This window comes from Oryctolagus cuniculus, chromosome 2 (genome assembly GCF_964237555.1).
Source record: "Oryctolagus cuniculus chromosome 2, mOryCun1.1, whole genome shotgun sequence".
Classification (NCBI taxonomy): Eukaryota; Metazoa; Chordata; class Mammalia; order Lagomorpha; family Leporidae; genus Oryctolagus; species Oryctolagus cuniculus.
The window spans coordinates 77054662-77079938 of record NC_091433.1 but is presented as its reverse complement, the minus strand read 5'-3'; the positions used below and the strand labels follow the sequence as shown (position 1 = coordinate 77079938).

The following is a 25277-nucleotide window of genomic DNA, read 5'->3' as shown; positions in this document are numbered from 1 at the left end:
AATAAAACTATCATTGTAAAATAAAAAGTTCCAGTAAACATATATGTGATATTGATAATAAAAATAAGAACTAGTATTTTTTATGTCTAAGATCTAGTTTTTTAATTATTTAAAATTTTAATTAGTTTTTAATAGAGTCAGTGGGATTTGTAAACATAGTTCTAAGAATATAATATATTTCCTTCCTCCCTCCCTTCCCCTTTCTCTTTCCCAACCTCCTTCCTTGATAGATTCTAAATTTAGGCTGTTGTGAGCAGTGCTTCTATAAACATGGTGGTGTATGTATCTCTTTGATACAATGTGTTCAAGTCTTCTGGGTATATACGAGTATACTTGGTATATACCAAGTAGTGAGATTGCTGGATCATATGACAAGTCTATTTCTAGAGTTTAAAGAAATTTCCATATGGTTTTCCATAGTGGCTGCACTAATTTACATTCCCACTAACAGTGTATAAGTGTTCTCCTTTGTCTACACCCTTGACAGCATTTGTTACTCTGTCCTTTGGATTTTAGACATTCTGATTATGGTGAGGTTTTATCTCCCTGTTGGCTAGTGATATCAAGCAATTTTTCATATATTTTTGGGCCATTTGTATTCTTTTGGGAACTGTCTAATGAAGTTCTTTGCTGATTTCTCAGCTATATTGGTTGCTTTATTGAAGTTGTTTTTTTTTTTTTGTTTTTGTTTTTGTTTTTTTTTGTTGTTGTTTTTTTTTTAAGGATTTGTTGGTGCCAGCACTGTGGCATTTGTAAAGCTGCTGCCTGCAGTGCCGGAATCCCATATGGGTGCCAGGTTGAGTCCCGGCTAATTCACTTCCAATCCAGCTCTCTGCTATGGCCTGGAAAAGCAGTAGAAGATGGCCCAAGTCTCTGGACTCCTGCACCTAGGTGGGAGACCTGGAAGAAGCTCCTAGCTCCTGGCTTTCAATCAGCCCAGCTCTGGCTGGGGTGGTCAATTGGGGAGTAAACCAGAGGATGGTTCTCTCTCTCTCTCTTTCTCTCCTTCTTTCTCTGTGTAACTCTGACTTCAAATAAAAATAAATAAATCTTTGAAAAAAAGATCTGTTTATTTATTTGAAAGGCAGAGTTAGAGACAGGGAAAAGAAAGAGAGAGGTCTTCATTCTACTGGTTCATTTCCCAGATGGCTGGAACAGCCTAGATGCTAGATGCCAGGAACTTCTTGCAGGTCTCTTATATGGATGCAGGGACTCAAGCACTTGGCCATACTCCGCTGCTTTCCCAGGCCATTAGCAGGGAGCTGGATTGGAAGTAGAGCAGCTGGGAACTGAACTGGCATCCATATGAGATGGTGTAACAGGTGAGGGTCTAATCCATTAGGCCACAATGCAGGCTCCCATTGTTGAGTTTTTAGTTTTTAAAGTTGCAGATATGTTTGGAATGTGAATACTTTGTCACATGATTTGCAATAGTTCTTCCCATTCTGTTGTATGTCTTTTCAGCCTATTGATTGTTTCCTTTGCTGTGCAAAAGCTTCTGAGTTTGATATAGTCCCATTGGTTTAGCTTTGCTTTGTTGCCTATGCTTTGGGAATATTGTTCAAGAAGTCATTCCTTACACCAATATTGTGGATTGTATCTCTTACATTTTCTTCTAGAAACTTCTTAATCTCAAGTCTTCGATCTATCTTGAGTTGATTTTTGTATATGGTGAGAGGTATGAGACTAGTTTTCATTCTTCTACATATATAAATCCAATTTTGCCAGCACCATTTGTTGAAGAGAGCTGAGCACTTTTGTCAAAAATCAGCAGTATGTTTGTGGATTAATTTCTGGACTCTCTTATCTGTTTCATTGATTTACATATCAGTTTTTTTGGCCAGTACCATGATGTTTTGATTATGATAGCTTTGTAGTATGCTTTGAATCAGGTCTTGTGATGCCTCCAGTTGTTTTTTGTTGTTCATGATCACTTTGGCTATTCTGAGTCTTTTGTGATTCTGTATGAATTTTAGGACTTCTTTTTCTAATTCTATAAAGAACCATTGGTATTTTGATTGGGATTGCATTGAATCTGTAGATTGCTTTAGGTAGTATAGACATTTTATTTTTTTTAAGATTTATTTTATTTATTTGCAAGACAGAGTTACATAGAGAGGTAGAGATGGAGAGAGAGGTCTTCATCCGCTGGTTCACTCCCCAGATTGCTGCAATGTCCGGAGCTGTCTTGATTCTAAGCCAGGAGTCAGGAGCTTCTCCCAGGTCTCCCACGTGGGTGCAGGGGCCCAAAGACTTGGGCCATCTTCTACTGCTTTCCCAGGCCACAGCAGAGAGCTGGATCAGAAGAGGTACATCCAGGAATAGAACTGGCACCAATATGGGATGCTGGCACTTCAAGGCCAGGGCTTTTAACCTGCTGCACCACAGTGCTGGCCCCAGTGTAGACATTTTAATGATGTTGATTTTTCCAATTCATCAACAAGGAATATTTTTCCATTTTTTTGTGTCCTTGATGATTTCTCTCATCAATGTTTGATGATTTTCATTGTAGATCTTTCATTTCTTTGATTAAATTATTCCTAAGTATTTGACTTTCTTTGGTGGCTATTATGAGTGGGATTTTCTTGATTTCTCTGTGAGTTCATTATTAGCATACAAAAATGCTACTTTTTAATGTTTATTTTGTAACCTGCAACTTTACTGAATTGGCTTATCAATTCTAGCAGTACCATATGGAGTAAGAGTTGTGAAAGTGGACATCCTTGTTTTATTTCAGATATTTTCCCAATTTACTATGATATTGACTTGTTTTACCATATACAGCCTTTATAATTTTGAGGAATGTTCCTTCTACACCTAATTTAGGAAGAGTTTTTATCTTGAAGGGGTGTTGAATTTTATCAAATGCTTTCTCTGCATCTATTGAGATTTGCAAAGAAAACCTTATGTTTTTTGATCCTCATTTGGTTTATGTGATTTATGACATTTATTGATTTGTGAATGTTGAATTGCCCTTCCATTTCTGGAATAAATCTCAGTTGATCATGATGTATGATCTTTTTGATGAGGTTTTGGATTTGATTTGCTAGTATTTTATTGAGAATCTTTGTATCTATGTTCATCAAGGATATAGGTCTGTAGTATTTGTGTTGCATCTTTATTTGATTTTAGTATCAAAGTGATGCTGGCCTCATAGAAAGTGTTTGACAGAGTTCCACCCTGTTCCATATTTTGGAATAGTTTGAAGAATACTGGAGTTACTTCCTCTTTGAATGCTTTGTAGAATTCAGTAGTCAAGGCATCAGTTCCCTGGACTCTCCTTGATGGATATCTTTTGATTACTGCTTCAATCTCATTGTTTATTCTGGGCTTGTTTAGGTTGTCCATATCTTCTTGATTTAACCTTGGGAAGTTATATGAATCCAGGAATTTGTCCATTTCTTCAAGGCTTTCCAGTTTATTAGCAAATAGTTCTTCATAGTAGTCTCTTTTTTAAAGATTTTATTTACTTATTTGAGAGGTAGAGTTAAGGACAGAGAGAGGGAGAGACAGAGAGAAAGGTCTTCTTTCCACTGGTTTTCTTCCCAAAAGGCCACAATGGCTGGAGCTCAGCCAATCCAAAGCCAGGAGCCAGGAGCTTCCTTTGGGTCCCCCATGTGGGTGCAAGAAACCCAAGAACTTGGGCCATCTTCCACTGCTTTCCCAGGCCATAGGCAGAGAGCTGAATTAGAAAAGGAGCAGCCGGGACATGACCTGGCCCCCATATGGGATGCTGGCACTGCAGGTGAACGCCTAGCCCCACTAGTACACAGTGCTGACCCCTCATAGCAGTTTTTTATGATTCTTTGTATTTCAGTGATGTCAGTTGTAATGTCTCCTTTTTATCTCTAATTTTATTTTTTTGAATTTCCTCTCTTTTTTTCTTTGTTAGTCTGGTTAGAGGTTTGTCTGGTTTTTTTTTTTTTTTAACAATTTTTTCTTTTATTGATTTTTTAAATTTTCATTTTCATTTATTTTTGCTCTGACTCTTATTATTTCTGACCCCTTCTGAGTTTGGGTTTGGTTTGTTGTTATTTTCCTGTCTTCAGGTTATAACATTAGATCTTTAATTTGAGACATTTCTCTTTTTTGATGTAAACACTTAATGCTGTAAACTTCCCTCTTAGTACCACTTTTGCTGTATCCCAAAAGTTTTGATATGTTGTTTTCATTTTCATTTATTTCAAGAAAGTTTTCAATTTCCTTTTTAATTTTTTCAATGACCCATTGATCATTCAGGAGTATGTTTAATATCCAAGTGTGTGTTCTATTGTTATTTAATATCCATTATGTGTGTTCTATTGTTCTTGTTGTTGATTTCTGGTTTTATTCCTTTATGATCTGAGAAGATACATGGTATGATTTCAATCATTTTAAATTTTCTGAGACTTGATTTGTGACCTAATGTGTTGTCTTTCCTAGAAAATGTTTTATGTGCTGATGAGAAGGATGTGCATTCTAGCTTTTGGTTGAAATGTCCTGTAAATGTCTGTTAGCTCCATTTGCTCCATAGTGTGCTTTAACTCTGATATATCTTTATTGATTTATTTTGTCTGGATGATCTGTCCATTGATTAGAGTGGAGTGTTGAAGTCACCCCTTCTTATTGTATTGGAGTCTATTTCTCCCTTTGGGTCTAATAATATTTTCTGTATATATATCTGGTTGGTCTTTTGTTGGGTGCACATATATTTATAATTATTATGTGTTCTTGCTGAATCTTTCATCAGAGCTACACTTGTTCCTTTTTGGATTCCATTTGCCTGGTATATCTTTTTCTAACCCTTCACTTTCCACCTGTGTATATCTTTGTGATGTGAGTTTCTTGTTGGCTGCATATAGTGGGGTCATGGTTTTTCATCCATTTAGCCAACTTAAGTCTTTTGATTTGTCAATTTAATCTATTTCCATTCAAGATTAGTACTGATAGGCAAGAGCTTAGATCTGTCATTTTGTTGATTGGATAATGATTCTACCTGCTCTGCTAGAGAATTGGGTGGTGTTATGTACATCCATATACATATGGCTATATAAGGCAGGGCACCATTCAGAATTCCTTGGAAGGCTTGTCTTCCAAGGTAGTGAATTTCTCTTAATTTTTGCTTATCTGGAAAATACTTTATTTCTACTTCACTTTTAAAGGATAGTTTCACTGATATAATATTCCTGGTTGGAAGGTTTTTTGTTTTTGTTTTTTTTTTTTTTTTTTTTTTTTTTTTAGACCTTGAATGTATCATCTCACTCTCTTTTGGCCCGTAGGGTTTCCATTGGGAAGTCTGATATTACTTTAATTGGTTTTCCTCTATGTTACTTGACCCTTTTCTCTTTCTGTTTAGAATTTTTTCCTTGTCTTTAATTTTTTCATAATTTAGCATCAATATGCCTTGGATAAAACCTTTTTTTGCTTGAGTCTACTTGGGGTTCTTTGAGCTATCTATCTAGATGTCCATGTTTCTTGTAAGACATGGAAAGTTTTCAAATATCATTACATTTAGCAGGTTCTCAACACCTTTTTCATTTTCTTCTCTTCAGGAATACCTGTATTACAAATATTTGTTTGTTTGATGCTGTCCTATATTTTTTTTTAATTTTATTTAATGAATATAAATTTCCAAAGTACTGCTTATGGATTACAATGGCTTCCCCCCCATAACGTCCCTCCCACCCGCAACCCTCACCTTTCCCACTCCCTCTCCCCTTCCAGTCACATCAAGATTCATTTTCAATTCTCTTTATATACAGAAGATCAGTTTAGCATACATTAAGTAAAGATTTCAACAGTTTGCTCCCACACAGAAACATAAAGTGAAAAATAATAGATGATTTTTTAAATGATGATGAAATCAGATCAGACCTATTGTCATGTTTAATCCCAGTGAGAGTCAAGTTGGGAATTGATCATTTCTTTCTTTCTTTCTTTCTTTTTTTTTTTTTTTTTTTTTTTTTTTTACAGAAGATCAGTTTAGTATACATTAAGTGAAGATTTCAACAGTTTGCACCCCCATAGAAACACAAAGTGAAATATACTGTTTGAGTACTCGTTATAGCATTAAATCTCAATGTACAGCACATTAAGGGCTGTCCTATATTTTGTATAGATTTTCTTCTTTCTTTTTAATCTTTTTTCTTTTTTTTTTGTCTGATTGGGTTATTTCAATATTCTTGTCCTCAAGGTCATAAATTATGTTAAAGTTCTCATCATATATTTATTTTATGGATTGAAAATTTCATCTCCAAAATTTCTATTTGTTTTTTTAAAGGAGCTGTATTTCCTTGGTACTATTTTCATTCATGTCACTGATTGATTTCCTTGGTTCTTTATCTGTATTCTCTTGCATCTTGCTGAGTTTCATTATAATCATTATTTTGAATTCTATCTGTCCTTTCAATTATTTCCTTCAGTTCAGGGTCTACTATGGGGGGATTGTGTTCTTTTGGAGGCATCATGCCACATTGCTTCTTATGTCTCCTGTGTGGCTACATTGCTGTCTGCCCATTTGGTGTATTTGTCTCTTCTTCTTTGTGGAGTTGGTTTTGTTTTAGAAGAGCTTAAGGTTTAGCTGGAATACAGGGCATCATTTGGTTTTCTCCTTTGGCTTTGGTTCTAGGAGAGCCTAAAAGCATGGTCTCTGATTGATTTCTATTGTCTTAATGTCAGTTGTGTTTGTAAGTGATACAGTGGTTTAGGCGGCTAGAGTTTGTAGGGCTAACAGGGTGGCTTTGTGATGAATAATGGTTTCTTAAAGTCTGACTTTGGTTCGTGGAGAATTTGGTGTTAGTCTCCTTGGTGAATGTGATACTCAGGGCCTTGTTCTTGGTGCTGAGGATAAGGTTGGCTGGCTCTTTGACTTACTGGCAAGTCTGAGTGATGCTGGGACTTGTGGCATCAATTGCTGTGGCTCTAGGACTGTGTGATATGGATGGACCCTCCCTCAGATCCTGCTAGGAGAGTTAAAGGGGGCTTGTGGCTTATAATACCAACAGCTCTAGGCCTAAGACTAAGGGATATGAATTGAACCCTGATCCAGTCCAACAGGGTATACAGATTTTATTCTGGAGGGTATGAATCCACAGAGGTAGAATGCAGGTATATTCTTACCTATGTCCACTGGGTAGATTCCAGTGGCACCAAGAAATTTAAAATGAATTGTTACAGTCTGGATGTTGTAAGGTATAGTAAAGTCATTACCCAGGTTTCCCAGGCCTGCTTCTGGTGTTAGCCCCCATAAGCTAAGGTGAATCCCCCTAACTCATGTGGAGTACCTGAGCATAGCTCTGGGGCTCATTCCCAGAAACTCCCGCCATTGCAGGATGCAATGGATCTGTCCTCTGCCCCACACATTGTCCCAACTCTATCTATGATTCTGGTAGGAGAACAGACTTTTCACTGCTTCTCTGGTGCTCTGCAGGAGTAAGGGAGGGGAAGGAATCAAGGTAGCTTCCCTGCTCCACGCCTGGCAGTTGCTCAGAGCCTGGTCTGCTCTCCACGTTGACGTAAGTCGGTGGGTGACTGTGGTCTTCCCTCTTGGCTAAAACTGGGACCAGCAGGGCACATGCAATGTTTTCCTACCTTAATGTGGTAAGAGGTGGCTTAACAGCCTGCAATGCTGCAGTGGTGTCTCTGTCTTCTCTTCTCTTGTGTTACAGAGTCTTCATTGGTTTCCTTTTCCACTTCTTCACCAAAAATATCCATCAGTCAGACCCCTGGAAATGTCATCATTTGTTATTTTCATGCCCCAGAGTAGCTTACATTGGTGCAGCAAGACCTCATTCAGCCCTCTTGGATAAGATCTCAGCACTAGTATTTATTGAGCAGTCTTTTATATGTTAGGTACTGAGCTAAATACCTTGAACACACAACAGTTGTTATTAAGCCCCTCCCTCAATGAATCTGTAATAGGAAGCTATTATTATACTTATGTCAAAGTGGAACAAAGTAAGATTTTCTGAGGTTTCTAAATGCTGAATCATGTCAATGTGTCATGCATTCAAACAATTAAGTTTTGTTTTTACTTATTTTTAAAAATTATTTGAGAAGCAGATATACAGAGACAGAGACAGAGACAAGAGACAGAGAGAAATCACCTATCCATTACTTCACTCCTTAAATTCCTAAAATGACTCGGGTTGGGCTGAGCTGAAGCCAAGAGCCAACTGGGAACTCAACATATATCTCTCATTTTGGTGGCTCATTTTGAAAAGAAGACAGGTAGGTAGGTAGGTAGGTAGGTAGATAGATCGATCGATCGATTGATCGATTTGTCTTTCATCTGCTGGTTCACTCCCCAAACAGCCGTAGCAGCCAGGGTTGGAGAAAGGCAAAGCCAGGAGCCCAGAGCTCCATCTATGTGTCTCACATGAGTGATAGGGGCCCAAATACTTGGGCTATTTCCTGCTGGTTTCCTAGATACTTTAGCAGGGAGCTGGATTGGAAGCAGAGCAGCAGGGGCTCAAATCACTGTTCCCATATAGGATGTCAGTGTTGCAAGTGGCGTTTTAATCATCTGTGTCACAACTGTGACACAACTGTGTCACATTTTAATCAACTGTGTCACAACACAGTTTATACTGCAGTTCAGAATATTTGAGGTTGTTTTTAATCTAGGGTATTGTGTAGAGAGAGAATTTTTTGATTAGATGTTTTCTTAGGTTTCATTTACTAATGTGCCTGTTGCATTTTGAACTAGACAGATGAATTGCTTATTTAACATTCATTTAAAGGTGTCAATCAGTATAGTAATTTAACACTTTTTCTCCTTGACTTGCAACTGTAACTTGACATAATCACTGGGATAAATGGCACAGGTTTCTGGATATTGCAGTTTAGTTTCTACATGTCTCATAGGTACCAATAACTATTATTCAAGAAACAATGTTATACCTAGAGGGTGTACACAATAAACTACCTAATTTGAGCTGCTTAAAAAAAATCTTATCACAGGTATTTCTGGTTTATTCTACCTAATCATTTAGTTACTGATACAATTTCCTATAGCAAAAAAGAAGTATTGACTGCTCTCATTCTTTTCCTATTTGGTAATGTAAAAGATCAATTAAGAAATGATTGTTCACTATAGGGCCAACAGTTAATTTTAGAGCTATTTAGAGTTATCAAGGATCTAGAAGGCAGAAAACATAAAATAATTTCTGTGGAGAATACTTGCATGCTCAGTAATCCCCCAATATCAGCAGGGGAGTGATCCCGAGACTTCTGGATGGAAAGCAAAATCTGTGTGGATACTCCAGTCCCTTACATAAATGTCAGTATTTGCATTGAACCTATGTAATCCGCCCATGTACTGAAAAAAAATTGCTAAATTAGTTTTACTACCAAATAAAATGTAAATGTGATATTAATAGTTATATTGTACTGTGTAAGGAATAATGTCAAGAAAAACCTAAACATGTTCAGTACAGATGCAATTTTTTTCACAAATATTTTCAATCTGTAGTTTGTTGAATCCACAGATGTAGAACATTTGGATACAGAGGGTCAACTCTAGCAAAAAAAAAAAAAAAATCAAAACCCCAAATGCTATCCCAAGTGTGAGGTTTCAGAAAATCCAATTTTTGAGCCCTTGCTACATATTAGGCAGAAGGCTGCTATTTTCATTTTGCATGTAAGAAAAATGTGGCTGAGATGAGGGTATAAAATAAATGAGTCAAAGTCATAACAGAAGTGAGTGTCTGCAGTAGACTCAATTCTTGGGTCATCTAGCACCAAACTTAGTCATATAGAACAGCACCACTTTGCTCTCATGCAACATTCTGTTCAGAATCTTTCATTTATTTATTTATTTGTCAGCCAGAGTGGACAGTGAGAGAGAGAGACAGAGAGAAAGGTCTTCCTTTTCCGTTGGTTCACCCTCCAATGGCCGCTGTGGCCGGTGCACCGTGCTGATCCAAAGCCAGGAGCCAGGTGTTTCTCCTGGTCTCACATGGGGTACAGGGCCCAAGCACTTGGGCCATCCTCCACTGCACTCCTGGGCCACAGAGAGAGCTGGACTGGAAGAGAAGCAACCAGGACAGAATCCAGCGCCCCAGCTGGGACTAGAACCCGGTGTGCTGGCGCTGCAGGCGGAAGATTAGCCTAGTGAGCCGCGGCGCCGGCCAAGAATCTTAACCTCTGTATGTCTGCTGGGCAGATCTGAGAGACAGTAACAATGACTTACCAGCAATTTTGAAAGTTCTTATAATCCTTCTATTTCTTGAATTACAGTAAATGTTTGGCTGCTGCAACAGAGACCCAGAGTAACAAAGGCTTGTTAAATAGAACTTAATTATTTTAATTTCCTTTCACCTGTCTGGGAAGAGCTGGCCCAGGATTGGTTGGATAACTCTCTGGTGTCCAGAAACAAAGGTGCTTATCTTACATTTTTCTTTGTGATTGGCCTTCATCTACATATCCAAGAAATTAACTACCATTCCATCTGTATCCCAAGCAGGGAGCTGAAGGAAAGAGAAAGGGAGGACATATTATTTTCTTTTTTTTTTTTATTAACTTTTATTTAATGAATATAAATTTCCAAAGTACAGAATATTGATTACAATGGCTTCCGCCCCCCCATAACATCCCTCCCACCCGCAACCCTCCCCTTTCCCTCTCCCTCCCCCCTTCCATTCACATCAAGATTCATTTTCAATTCTCTTTCTATACAGAAGATCAGTTTAGCATATATTAAGTAAAGATTTCAACAGTTTGCACCCACATAGAAACACAAAGTGAAAATACTGTTTGAGTACTAGTTATAGCATTAAATCACAATGTACAGCACATTAAGGACAGAGATCCTACATGAGGAGTAAGTGCACAGTGACTCCTGTTGTTGACTTAACAAATTGACACTCTTGTTTATGGCATCAGTAATCACCCTAGGCTCTTGTCATGAGTCGCCAAGGCTATGGAAGCCTTTGAGTTCACCAACTCTGATCATATTTAGACAAGGTCGGTCGTAGTCAAAGTGGAAGTTCTCTCCTCCCTTCAGAGAAAGGTACCTCCTTCTTTGATGACCTGTTCTTTTCACTGGGATCTCACTCACGGAGATCTTTCATGTAGGGTGTTTTTTTTTTCCCCCAGAGTGTTTTGGCTTTCCATGCCTGTAATACTCTCATGGGCTTTTCAGCCAGATCCGCGTGCCTTAAGGGCTGATTCTGAGGCCAGAGTGCTGTTTAGAACATCTGCCATTGTTAGTTTCTATGGTTTGAATCCTTGTGCCTCTTTCAAAATTCATGTGTTGAAATGCTTACTCCTCAGTTGATGGTCTTAGGAAAGGGCTTTGGGAGGTGATTAGTTCATGAGGAAGAATTCTTGTGAGTGGGACTGATACCCTACAAGAGAGGCCGAAGGGAGCTTGTTCGCCTTTTCTATCATGCAGGGACACAGAAACTATCATCCATGAACACAGAAGTGGGTACTCACCATACAGTGAATTTTCTGACACTTTGACCTTGGACTCAGTCTACAGAGTTGTGAGAAATAAATGTTTGTTGTTCATAAGTGTGGGGAGCAACTGGGAGCAACTCGGACTAGACTAAGTTACTGGAATTAAGACTTATTCTATGCATCTGCTCTCCCACAATATGGCGCTGGGAGAGGAGGAAACAGCTTCTACACAGCTGCCTCCAGTTCAACCAATAAACTGTAGGACCTGCTCCTGATTGGAGGAGAGCAGCATACTCGGCGTGTGGGTAGCAGAGTTGGGATTGGTGGAGAGGACTATAAAGGAGGAGAGAGACAACATGCACCAGGAACATCTAAGAGGAACACCTGTGCAGTCCCCGAGAGAGCCGGCCGGCAGTGTGCCACTCCCCCGCGGAAGTGGGGAAAGTGGCAGGGGGAACCGCCCTTCCATGGAGGTGGAAGGGTCGGTAGCCAACCCGGGAAGAACCAGCAGCAAACCCGGGGAGGGCCAAGCAGACAAAAGAACAGCGCAGGGTCCTGTGTCGTTCCTCCACGAAGAGGGGGAGCGACATAATGGTGCCGTGACTCGGATATGAAGCCTAGGCAGGGTTTAGTGTCATTCCTCCATGAAGAGGGGGAGCGACATAATGGTGCCGTGAATCGGATAGGAAACCCAGGAGGGAAGAAACGGGAAGAAGTGGGAAAATACCGGAGAGAGAGACTAGCAAAGAGCCTAGGGAAAAGCCGGACGGAAAAGGTGCCGGAAGAAGCTATTGAAAGCCTAGGCATAGACTCGGATATGGAGGAAAGAAGTTAGGATTTAAAGTGAAAGCAAGAAGAAACTTAGACTCAGACACGGACTGCAGGTTGAAAGTGAAAGTGAAACCTAAAAGAAACAGACTTGGATATGGACTGTGGGGAGAAGCCAGGAGAAATGAGAGGGGAATATTGTTGGAAGAAAAGTTAGGAAACATACCGGGTAGAGAAAAATATGTTAGGGAGGAAGAAGCCGTGGGGATAAGAGAAATAGAAGTTTAGAAGTAAAATGAGAGAAATAGGAATGCTGGCAGATAGAAGTAAAATAGGAGAAATAGGAATGCCCGGAGATAGAGAAAGAGAAAAATAAGGCCTCCCCACAACACAACACAGCAATGAGAGAGCTTGGATTCGGTCTGCCTGATTAGTAAGACGATAAGCACCTGTGGGTGGCTGCAGGTCACCGAAGACAGGCAAGAATCAACATCAATAAGTCTCCCCCACAATACGGCAATGAGAAGGCTTGGATTCAGTTTGCCTGATTGATAGGGCTTGTAAGCACCTGCAGGCAGTTCTAGCAGAGCAGAGCATGCGCTGCAGGGCACCAAACACAGGCACACATCAGCGCCTAAAAACCTCCTCACAACATGGCGAAGAGAGGACCTGGATTCGGTTTGCCTGATTGGTAAGGCTTGTAAGCACCTGTGGGCAACTCTAGCAAGCAGAGCAGAGTGTGTGCCGTGGGGCACCGAAGACAGGCGCGTATCAACGCCAAAAATAAAAAGAAAGGGGGATCTGTGGGGAGCAACTGGGAGCAACTCGGACTAGACTAAGTTACTGGAATTAAGACTTATTCTATGCATCTGCTCTCCCACAATATGGCGCTGGGAGAGGAGGAAACAGCTTCTACACAGCTGCCTCCAGTTCAACCAATAAACTGTAGGACCTGCTCCTGATTGGAGGAGAGCAGCATACTCGGCGTGTGGGTAGCAGAGTTGGGATTGGTGGAGAGGACTATAAAGGAGGAGAGAGACAACATGCACCAGGAACATCTAAGAGGAACACCTGTGCAGTCCCCGAGAGAGCCGGCCGGCAGTGTGCCACTCCCCCGCGGAAGTGGGGAAAGTGGCAGGGGGAACCGCCCTTCCATGGAGGTGGAAGGGTCGGTAGCCAACCCGGGAAGAACCAGCAGCAAACCCGGGGAGGGCCAAGCAGACAAAAGAACAGCGCAGGGTCCTGTGTCGTTCCTCCACGAAGAGGGGGAGCGACAATAAGCTACTCAATTTATGGCATTTTGTTAGGGTAACTTGAGTGGATTAGGATATTGGTGCTACTGTTTTTTTTCAAGCTGGGATAAAATTCATGTAACATAAAGTTCACATTAAAATAATGTAGGATATACACGTCAGTGACCCAGTATATTCACAAAGTTGTGCAACAGTCATAATTATCTGTTTCTAGAATACTTTCATCATCTCAAAATGAAACTCCCTACCTGTTCTGTCTGTTAGTGCTTACTCCCAATTTCCTTCCCCCTATAAATCCCTGGAATCCATTATCTACTTTGGATGCTTCTGTTTTGTATATTTCATATGATTGTATATGAAGTCATATAATATGTGGCCTTTTGTGTCTGGCTTCTTGCACGTAGCATGTGTCCAAGGCATGTACATATTGTAGCATGTACCATTATTCCTTTTTATTGAAAAATAAGTTTCTGTTATATGGATATGCCTACATTTTACTTATCCATTCTTCAGTTGATGAACATTTGGTCTGCTTCCAATTTTTGGGTACTTTGAATGGTATTTCTCTGAACAATCATGTGCAAGTTTTTGTATAGAGATATATGTATGTTTAAAGAACTGACCTTTTATTTCTATTAATTCATTTTATCTGCATAACTACCATCTGAGTTATTGCTCAACCAGTGTTACAAAGGAGAAAAGGTAGGGGTTTAGCAGCCCAAGATCAGAGAAACTGTGTAGATGTTTTCAATTCCCTTGATTATATAGTAGGAGTAGAATTGCTGGGTCATACAGTAACTTTATGTCAACTTTCTGAGGAGTTCATATTACTTTTGTTCTTATATAATGTTGGCCAAGTCTTTGTTATATGCTAAACTAAGAAGATTGAGAAAATTGGATAGACATTCTATATTCTGGCAATTATGTGTTCAGCTAAAAATATATTAATAGATCTAAATATTTGTTGCTTACAGACAAAGGAAGACTGGTTATTTGGAACAAAGAATATTTATCATAATACACCTTCTAGGTCATGCAGATACTAATGCACTTTCTTCTTCCCATGTTTATTTTATTTTTTTAAAGATTTATTTATTTATCTGAAAATCAGAGTTAGAGAGAGAGAGAGAGAGAGAGAGGTCTTCTATCCGATGGTTCACTCCTCAATTGGCCGCACCGGCTGGAGGTGTGCTGATCCAAAGCCAGGAGCCAGGAGCTTCCTCCAGGTCTCCCCTGAAGGTGCAGGGGCCCAAGAACTTGTGTCATCCTCCACTGCTTTCCCAGGCCATAGTAGAGAGCTGGATTGGAAGTGGAGTAGCTGGGCCTTGAACTGGCGCCCACATGGGATGCCGGCGCTTCAGGCCAGGGCATTAACCCACTGTGCCACAGCGCTGGCCCCATTTTTCCCGTGTTTAGAACATAGTCTCTCTTCCCCCAAGAAAGACAATCCAGATTTCTGTAACATACAAATGTCAACTGAAAGTCCTAGAACCTTGAGAGATGTCCTCATCAGGTGCATCAGCTCTTAATTAAATGACATGTGAGCTGTATTTGACACATGTTTTTGTATGATAGTTATGCAATATGGAAAACCTATAAACAACTAGGTAAAAATATGGGAATGAGACTATCAAAAGTCAGTGATCCATTAAAATCTCACATACTGCTGAACAGGAATAAAGAAGAATCCTGAGTTAGGTTAGGCTGTCTTCCAGGTTTTCTGAATGAACCCTCCTTGGGCACAATTCTGTCTGGAAGACTCTTCTTTTTCCATTAATCTGCACAGATCACATCTAAGGTAAGCACTGAGCTATATCCCTGGAGAGAATCAGTTATTTTTTAGTTCCTTTTGGTTGTGTTATGTATGGAGCTGCAATTGTGACTCTGCTGATTGAATAGGAAGTTTTAGGGCTTGTGGCTTCTTTGACAACACAACTGACTTAGGAACTTCTCAAATATTTGCTGATGTTTGCTTCATTTCACATGTCAATGGTCATGGCTCAGAAAATACCTGGATATTTTTAAGCCTAAAAAATTAATATCTCTCTGCTTTGCTCATTCCTGTTTCTTCTAATACAGTAGTGGTTTTCTTGGGCCAAACAGAAAATAGGCTGAGGTAATAAGGGACTAATCTCAGTCTGATTTTTAGTTGTTCAGTTGACTTACACTGTGTAACCTCTGTAGGAGAACACTGTTAGACTGCGGATTTATCTCTTGCCATAACTACCTTTTCAGAATTACCTTAAAAAATTATTTGGGGGCTGGTGCTGTGGTGTAGCAGGTAAAGCTGCAGAATGCAGTGCCAGCATCCCATATGGGCACCAGTTCTAGTCCCAGCTGCTCCACTTCTGATCCAGCTCTCTGCTATGGCCTGGGAAAGCAGTGGAAGACTACCCATGTCCTTGGGCCCCTGCACCCATGTTGAAGACCTGCAGGAGGCTCAGGCTCCTGGCTTCAGATTGGCACAGCTCCAGCCGTTGTGGTCATTTGGGGAGTGACCCAGCAGATGGAAGATCTTCCTCTCTCTCTCTCTCTCTCTCTCTCTCTCTCTGCTTCTGCTCTGTAACTCTGCCTTTCAAATAAATAAATATTTTAAAAATTATTTGAATTAAGGGTCATTATTGTGGTGTAGTGGGTGAAAAAATCTACTGCTTGGGAAACCAGCATCCCGTATTAGAGGGACTGAGTCCCCACAACCGTGTTTCTGATCCAGCTCTCTGCTAATGCACCTAGGAAGGCAGTGGATGATGGCCCAAGTACTTGGGCACCTGATGCCCTCTGGGGAGACCCAGATGGAGCTCCTAGCTCCTGACTTTGGTTTTGGTCCAGCCTTGGTTTTTGTGACTATTTGAGTGAGTGAACTCGATCTCTGTCTCTACCTCTCTCATCATCACCATGCCTTTACAATAAATAATTAAATAAGTAAATCTTTAAAAAGTTAATTGAGTTAACTTTATCAATATGTAGGGCATTGTATCACTGGATCCTTAGACACCTTAGATTTCATACTGCTGGCTGAGAAAATCTAAGCAAAAAAGAATTGGGTTATTTTCAATTTCATTGCGATCACTTGCTAGCATTTTCTCTCTTAGTGAAGTTTGCTAAAGTGCCAAAAAACAACCAATACGCACTGATTTATTATTTTCCCACAATCCATAGTTTTTCTTCAGAGGTACAAGGTCTTCCCTCTAAGAATTTCAGAGAATACCCCCAAATACTTTCCAATGGCTCAACGAGGGACGTTAGTTTTCCTGCTTACAGTTCCTGTGTTGTTGCGACTGACTTTTAATGGATTGCAAACTATTCTTCATCTTATGATCAAATTTCATATTTGTTAAGATGTTTAAGAATTTTAATAGAAAACTAAGCTTTACACTTGCCTCAGCATGTTAAATGTGTATTATCTCTTTTATACATTGCCTGGCCCTATCCATTCCTACAGTGATTTGAAAATGGCATTGTGCTAGGGACCCAGGTTCATTCAATATCACTCCTGTAATGTCTGTACAATGTTATCTTTATCACAGAGTTCAAGGTGCTCCTCACCTTGTCAGCACTCTAGCTATGGAGATGGTGAAAGGAAAAAGGATGGGCACATTTACTTTTAATGACATAAAACAAAAATCGCACAAATCTCTTACAGTTATGTGAGGAGTTAGAATGATTTATAGACAGGGAATGAATGGGTCCCATACCCATAGATAACCATAAGAGAAACTAGGCTCTGGCATCATGCCAGGACATACCACAAGCAGCATGCTTCAAATGCTTAGCCACTGATCAGGTTAGCATAATCCACCGTAACTGGTCAGGTCAATAATATTTCTCAAATGTCACATCTCCCAAGTAGTCAACATGGTAAAATCTACATTTGCTTTGTATACTTATTGTCCCCTTATTGCTGGCATTGTAATTTCTTGTTACTGTGAGACAAGAAGCAGACTCCGAATTTAGGTAACAGTTGCTCAACTGATGAGGAATTGGTCACATGGCTTCACGTAGATGCAAAATAGTTTGTAAAATATGATGATTTTTTTTTCCTGCTTTTCATGATGTAAAGGAACAAATTGACTTTGCAATAAAGCCAGCACTCTCTTCTCTTCATTTTCACCTGTTAAAATAAAAAATAAGAAGAACAAGTAGCATTGGATAAAGTTAATGCTTCAGGATAAATTGTATATTTTCATTATAATATTGACCTCAATAAATGAATTTTTCTTCATCCAGACTAATTTATTCTGACTCAATACTATAGTATTCTGTATTCTGATTATGGTATACTGACTCCAATTTGTAGTATTATACAAATGTAATACCCATATAATAACCTTAATTTTAGAGGTAATATTTATAGTTGACACTGAAAACTTACTGTCACTCTTATTTTTTAAACTTTTTTTTAAAAAGGAAATCAAAATTTAATCAACTTTTTTTAACTTTTGAAATTTCTTTTGTGCTCTAATTTCTAAAGAGACCATTCAATAACATAAAAAAACAAACATTGCATCCCTAAATATTTCTCTTTGTCTTACTGGGCATGCTAAAAATGCATGAGTAGGCTGAAGAACAGAAAAAATAGGTCTCACAGAAGTGATTCTAATTCATACAGCAATTAATAAAATATTTCAGGTCCAGAGATAAATCATCCCAATTAAGACCTAAAATGTTATATAATATAACTAAGTCTTTTACATTCTAGATAGAGAAGTTCTGTGATCTCAGAGTTCATCCTTTTTGGCAGATACTATCATTAAATTAAATATTTTCCCTGTCCTTAACCATGAGTTTATAAAAACCAGTATTAAAAATAGCATAATGTGTCATTTTGAACATAGACCTCTTACATTGAAATTTTATGCTTTTTGACTATGTAATATTTATAATGACCAATGACTGAATGCATTTAAGATATTTTATGGATGCTCAAAAATCTAAATCTAGTGAGCCAACTTTTTTGTGGAAATGAAATTGGAATCAGGTATGAGGAGGTTAATGGATATAAGGCCTCATGTTACTCTGAATAAATTCCAATGATAAATCATAAAAGTCAGCTTGGTTTTGTTAACAATGTTTTGGGAAACAGCATGTCCTGTGAAACTCTACAGAGACATCATATAAGATCTATTTAAAAAGGAGCCATGTGGAAAGTGTGGGGCATGGGTTAAGCCACTGCTTGGGATGTCCACATTCCATATTGGAGGGCTGGTTCAGGTCCTGGCAGTTCTATTTCAATTCAAATTCCTGCTAATGCATTGTGAGGGGCAGTAGAGAATGTCTTAAGTGCTTGGGCCACTGCTGCCCATTCATGAGACCTGGATGGAGTTCCATGCTCCTGGTCTAGCCCTGGCTATTGTGGGCATTTGGCTAATGAACCAGAGGATGGAAGATCTAGATCAAGATATCTCTCCCTCTCTCTCTTTCTCTCTCTCTCTCTCTTTTTATCTCCCATAGACAATAATAAATAAATAAGTATTTTTAAAAAAGAAACATTATCTTAACACATTCTGGCTGGAATAAATGTAATTTTATATTTTAAGCTAGAATCTGGACCAAAACACCAATTACCAGTTAGCTTTCATTAGCCACAAATGACTTCTATTACACTTTATTTGGCTAATACCATATTTTAAAAATAAAATTTATTTATCAAGATTTTGAAAATTCAATATTTCGCATTAAGTTTGTACTTGAAATTTTTCTTTTAAAGATAATTGCAACAATTTGAGTAGTGGTTGTTGTCTTCTTAGAAGGGGCAGGCATTCTGTGGCTCAACTCCTTAATACTGGTCCTGTACGGCTTTTGGAATTTCTGCAGAACTGGGTGGAGAGAAGAAAGTGGAAGGCAAACATTTTCCGAAGCTTAACTAGCTCCTCACTGAGCTAATGATCAAAGACATTTCCAGTCTATTCTTCACTTTTATACAGTCTATTCTTCACCAAAGCTCTCTCAACAGCTTCCACCTCCTATCACCTTTTCACTCAGTGTACCTCCTTCGGAGAAATGCCGCTTCCAACAGGGAGTGAACCAGAGCTTTGATCCCTAGTGTTGCTTGAGTCACCTCCAGGGCCCTCCTTTACCTTATTAAATGGGTCAAGATGTGATTTTTTTTTTCTTAGCAGAAGTAGCTTTGGCAGAAATGGGATTAGACATAGAATGATGATAATGAGTCCCATGATAAATTGTAAGGGGATTTTGGAGTTATAGCTAGCAATAAAATCCTGAGAAAGCTATTAAATCAAACATTTCTTATTCAGGTTGAAATGTTAATTCCACTGACCAAATACAAGTATAAAAGTAGTGTTCATTACAGTTAAGAAATGTAGACATATAACATTTACATTATAGACTTTGAGGATAAAGGCGAGTATCTCTATGGCATGGATTTGACATCCTGATTATAGACGGTAGTCCCTTGTTAATACCTTACAGCACTATGTTACAGTCACACATGTGAAGTGATATTCACAGACTCCAGAATAAGAACAGTGTTAATGATAATCCATCTTGCAAATTTACAGAAAATTGATATTGAGCCTCACCATCTATAAAACAGAATGATTAGATTTGGTAATTTCTAATTTCCTTAAGTTATAAATATCTGTAACTTTTATTAAAAAAGAATTTTTTACAGGGACAAGTGTTTGGCCATGTCCACTTTAGAGTTCCTTGTTTTTTTTTCTGCTCCCAGTTCTGCTCCAGACTCCAGCTTCTTGCTAATACAAACCACTGGAGGTGGTGGTGATGGCTCAAGTAATTGTTTTCTTGCCCTGCATGTGGGAGACCTGGATTGAATTTGCAGTTTGGTCCTAGCCAGAGGCCATTGTATACATTTTGGGGAGTAAACCAACAGATGGGTTCTCTCTCTCTATCTGTCTCACTCTTTATCTATCATATATTATTTGCACAAATGAATAAATATATAATTTAAAAGCATTCAGATAATATTTTATACAGAAAAAGATGATCAAACAACATAAAAATGAGATTTGAGAAAAAAGGAATGAACTGGGAAGAGCAAGCAAAAGTCAAAAGTATTGTAAAAATAGATCAAGCAGGTGCCGCGGCTCACCAGGCTAATCCTCTGCCTGTGGTGCCGGCACCCCGGGTTCTAGTCCCGGTTGGGGTGCTGGATTCTGTCCCGGTTGCCCCTCTTCCAGTCCAGCTCTCAGCTGTGGCCAGGGAGTGCAGTGGAGGATGGCCCAAGTGCTTGGGCCCTGCACCCACATGGGAGACCAGGAGGAAGCACCTGGCTTCTGGCTTCAGATCGGCGCAGCGTGCAGGCTGTAGCAGCCATTTGGGGGGTGAACCAACAGAAGGAAGCCCTTTCTCTCTGTTTCTTTCTCTCACTGTCTAATTCTGCCTGTCAACATGTAGAATATGCAGCAGAGTAAGGGAGCCATGCCCATTGTCAATCCACATCGCAGAGATTAAAGATTGATAAGCCAACACTGGCACTCTGAGCAATGATGCATTGCCACAGTTGTTGAGTGTGATGTCCCATCCTTGGGTTTATGAAAACCTCATTGGTGTATGGATTCTGCTCTTCATTGCTGCATCTTACTTGTTATGCTGTATTTTTTTTTAATCTCCAGCATGATTATTTCTTATTTATTAATTCATGCTGACTTAAATTGGTTAGTAAATTATTTCCTTGGACTCCAGTTCTCTCAAAGTTATTCTGAATTCAGCTGTATCTCATAAACTAGCCCCTATCTTGGTGTTTTGTCTTTTGAAAGTTTCATCATTTGTACTTTTTGCTTCCAGGCTGGCCTTGGAAATAAAAAAAAAAAAGGGTGACGGATCTCCAGGTGGTTCACCTGTCGCGGCTTTTCACCTTCAAGTGCCTTCTTTCTCCCAGGCATTTGTCTCTGGACCCACTCTTCTATGTCACAAACAGGGCTTGTTGACCCTAGAGATAAATTGTTCATTGGTAACGCATTCTTAAGAACTCATTGAAGGTCTGGTATTGTAATGTATGGCTGTGGTTTATGCCCATCAGATCAAGAGACACTATCCCTTCACAAAAATGCCAGCCTAGATCTCTGCAAACTTGTTTGTCTGTACAAAGTTATTTTCCTCTTAAAAATGTTTTGCTTCTCCAAGATGACTCTGTTTTGCTCCACAGCATCACAGGCATTTATCCTCTTTATAATTCATCACTCATCCCTTCTGGGATAATAAAGAGCATATAGATATACATACAGATAGATATACCCTCTTGGTAATATCTTTTGGTTGTTCAACATTAGGCAAGCTCCTTGCTCTTACTCTACTTCAGTTTCCTCATCAGGGAAAAGGGCTAAATATTACCTATCACTTTGCATAAGATATTTATAAGAAAATAGCAGGTAAATGGTAAAGGAATTTAAGATTTGCATGTCACATACAAATAGAATAAGTGTATGTTATCACAGGGTAGCAGAGAAACTGACACATACATTAGGCATAAAATAAACTTCACACTAATTGCTTATATATTCAGTTTATTATTTCTTTTCATAGATTCCTAGAGCTAATGATACTCATATACTATGCCATCACAGAAAGGCCCAACAAAAGCTCACTCTAATTTGTGAGAAATCTGGAGTAGAATTTAAGGTTCCTGTCTCTTGGTCTTATTCACTTTAAAACATATGTTGTGACTATTTCTCATCAGCCTGGATACTCTGTGGATGTGTTTAGTTTCATTAATAATCACTGATCCTCTGTGGGTGAAGTAAACCACTTTTTTCTCCTTTATATTGGTTTGATTCTGCAAAGGATGTGGACAAAGTAAAATTGCTCTGGTCATCTAATTATGAAATCCAAAGCAATTGAGATTTTTTTCCCTGAGGTTCAAGTTTAACTTCTTGGAGCACTCAATCTTCTCCTCTTCCAAAGTTCATCATACCTTCAAGTCCAAAGCCTATCCTCAAATTTCTGCTAATTTTTTAGGGTTAAGGTATCCTGATGTTGGCCTTCTCGGCCTGCTGAGCTCTGTCTTCTGTATATGCAGCTTTGCATCTGTGTGACCACAACTCCAATCCTGAACTGATTTGCAAAATAATTCTCAATATTGAGCATTCACCAAGTTAGCAGACTTCAATGGAGATGTCTCTCTCTCTCTCTCCCCTCCCTCCTCCCCTTCCTTCCTTCCAAGGGGACTGTTTATAGTAAGGAGTTAATTGCATGCTTCCCAGCCTTCTTCATTTTTGTCAGTTTGCATGTTTTTCTATGCTTTATTTCTTCTCGTTGTCTATCTCAGATGATCTGAAGAACTTGAAAAACTCTATAATTGTCAGTGTCAGTGTTTATAGGAAAAGCTGACAAAACCAACAACAAGATTCACAGGTGAAGAGTTGGGAATTGGCTCATTTCATCAATATTTTCAACATAGTTTCTAAGAGAAATTCTGCGGCCACTCTTTGCAAGTAGCACTTCTCCATTTTGACTGGTAAACCCTGGCCTTCCTATGATTGTATCAATGCAAGGTAAATATACACTTATAGGCCAATTTGATCAATTAGAACTTTATTTTGTCAGTAACAGAATATCCAGTATAAATTGCATTAAATAATTAGACTTCAAGGTTGATTTAGTCTAGCAGTTCATGTGATCCCTTTTATAAATTGGCTGTCAACATTTGCCCACACATCTTTCTTGTCTACTTAAAGAGTATGTCTGTCTCTCAATTCTAAGATTAAAACTGCATTTTATGCTCACCAGATGAGTTGATATTAAATGCCTATTCCTAAGTTTGTCACAATGGTCAGGTGGATATTATGCTTATTGGTTTGGTCAATAAGTGTCTAATATTGGATTTGAACTTGAAAGTCAGTTATTTTGAATCATGTGGTTCACTATGAGAGAGGTTTGTTTGCTACTGAGAAGTCCTCAGGCTGATAGGCCAGTGTTCATATTAATACACTAAATACGTCTTCATTTTTAGAGTGTGATAAACATTATTGTAGTTCACTGAATCATGGCTGCTCTCTACCTTCTGGGTACAAATTAGGCTTTCACACCAGAAATCAACCCAAACATCTACAGCCAACTTATATTTGACCAAGGATCTAAAACCAATTCCTGGAGCAAGGACAGTCTATTCAATAAATGGTGCTGGGAAAACTGGATTTCCACGTGCAGAAGCATGAAGCAAGACCCCTACCTTACACCTTACACAAAAATCCACTCAACGTGGATTAAAGACCTAAATCTACGTCCTGACACCATCAAGTTATTAGAGAACATTGGAGAAACCCTTCAAGAAATTGGCACAGGCAAAGAATTTCTGGAAAAGACCCGGGAGGCACAGGCAGTCAAAGCCAAAATCAACTATTGGGATTGCATCAAATTGAGAAGTTTCTGTACTGCAAAAGAAACAGTCAGGAGAGTGAAGAGACAACCGACAGAATGGGAAAAAATATTTGCAAACTATGCAACAGATAAAGGGTTAATAACCAGAATCTACAAAGAGATCAAGAAACTCCACAAAAACAAAACCAACAACCCACTTAAGAGATGGGCCAAGGACCTCAATAGACATTTTTCAAAAGAGGAAATCCAAATGGCCAACAGGCACATGAAAAAATGTTCAAGGTCGCTAGCAATCAGGGAAATGCAAATCAAAACCACAATGAGGTTTCACCTCACCCCGGTTAGAATGGCTCACATACAGAAATCTACCAACAACAGATGCTGGCGAGGATGTGGGGAAAAAGGGACACTAACCCACTGTTGGTGGGAATGCAAACTGGTCAAGCCACTATGGAAGTCAGTCTGGAGATCCCCCAGAAACCTGAATATAACCCTACCGTTTGACCCAGCCATCCCACTCCTTGGAATTTACCCAAAGGAGTTTAAATTGGCAAACAAAAAAGTGGTCTGCACCCTAATGTTTATTGCAGCACAATTCACAATAGCCAAGACCTGGAACCAACCTAAATGCCCATCAACGGTAGACTGGATAAAGAAATTATGGGATATGTACTCTTTAGAATACTATACCGCAGTAAGAAACAATGAAATCCAGTCATTTGCAACAAAATGGAGGAATCTGGAACACATCATGCTGAGTGAAGTAAGCCAGTCCCAAAGGGACAAATACCATATGTTCTCCCTGATCGGTGACAACTGACTGAACACCAAAAAGGAAACCTCCTGAAGTGAAATGGACACTATGAGAAATGGTGACTTGATCAGCATAGCCCTGACTGTTAATGAACAACTTAATACATTATCCCTCTTAGAAGTTTTTTTATCTGTTCTACTTAATATGACTGGTTTAATTCTGTAATTATCACACAGTTATTCTTAAGTGTTGAAAATTAACTGAAATGTGATCCCTGTTAAACATAAGAGTGGGAATAAGAGAGGGAAGAGATGTATAATTTGGGACATACTCAAGCTGACTTGCCCCAATTGGTAGAGTTAGAAACATACCAGGGGACTCCAATTTAATCCCATCAAGGTGGCATGTACCAATGCCATCTCACTAGTCCCAGTGATCAATTTCAGTTCACAATTGATCATAATGAAAGGACTAAGAGTCAAAGGAAGCACATAAACAAGTCTAGTATCTGCTAATACTAACCGATAGAATAAATAAAGGGGAGAGTGATCCAACATGGGAAGTGAGATACTCAGCAGACTCATAGAATGGCGGATGTCCTAAATAGCACTCTGGCCTCAGAATCAGCCCTAAAGGCATTCCAATCTGGCTGAAAAGCCCATGAGAGTATTTCAGGCATGGAAAGCCAAGACACTCTGGCAAAAAGATCTCTGTGAGTGAGATCCCAGTGGAAAGAACAGGTCTTCAAAGAAGGAGGTACCTTTCTCTGAAGGGAGGAGAGAACTTCCACTTTGACCATGGCCTTGTCTAAACAAGATAAGAGT

General features: G+C 39.2%; 1 protein-coding gene across 8 annotated transcripts in view; it reads left to right on the top strand.

Moving 5' to 3' along the window:
* The window catches only part of C2H8orf48 (chromosome 2 C8orf48 homolog), a 289137-nt gene that overhangs the window by 153951 nt on the left and 109909 nt on the right, over positions 1-25277 (top strand). The window lies entirely within an intron of this gene.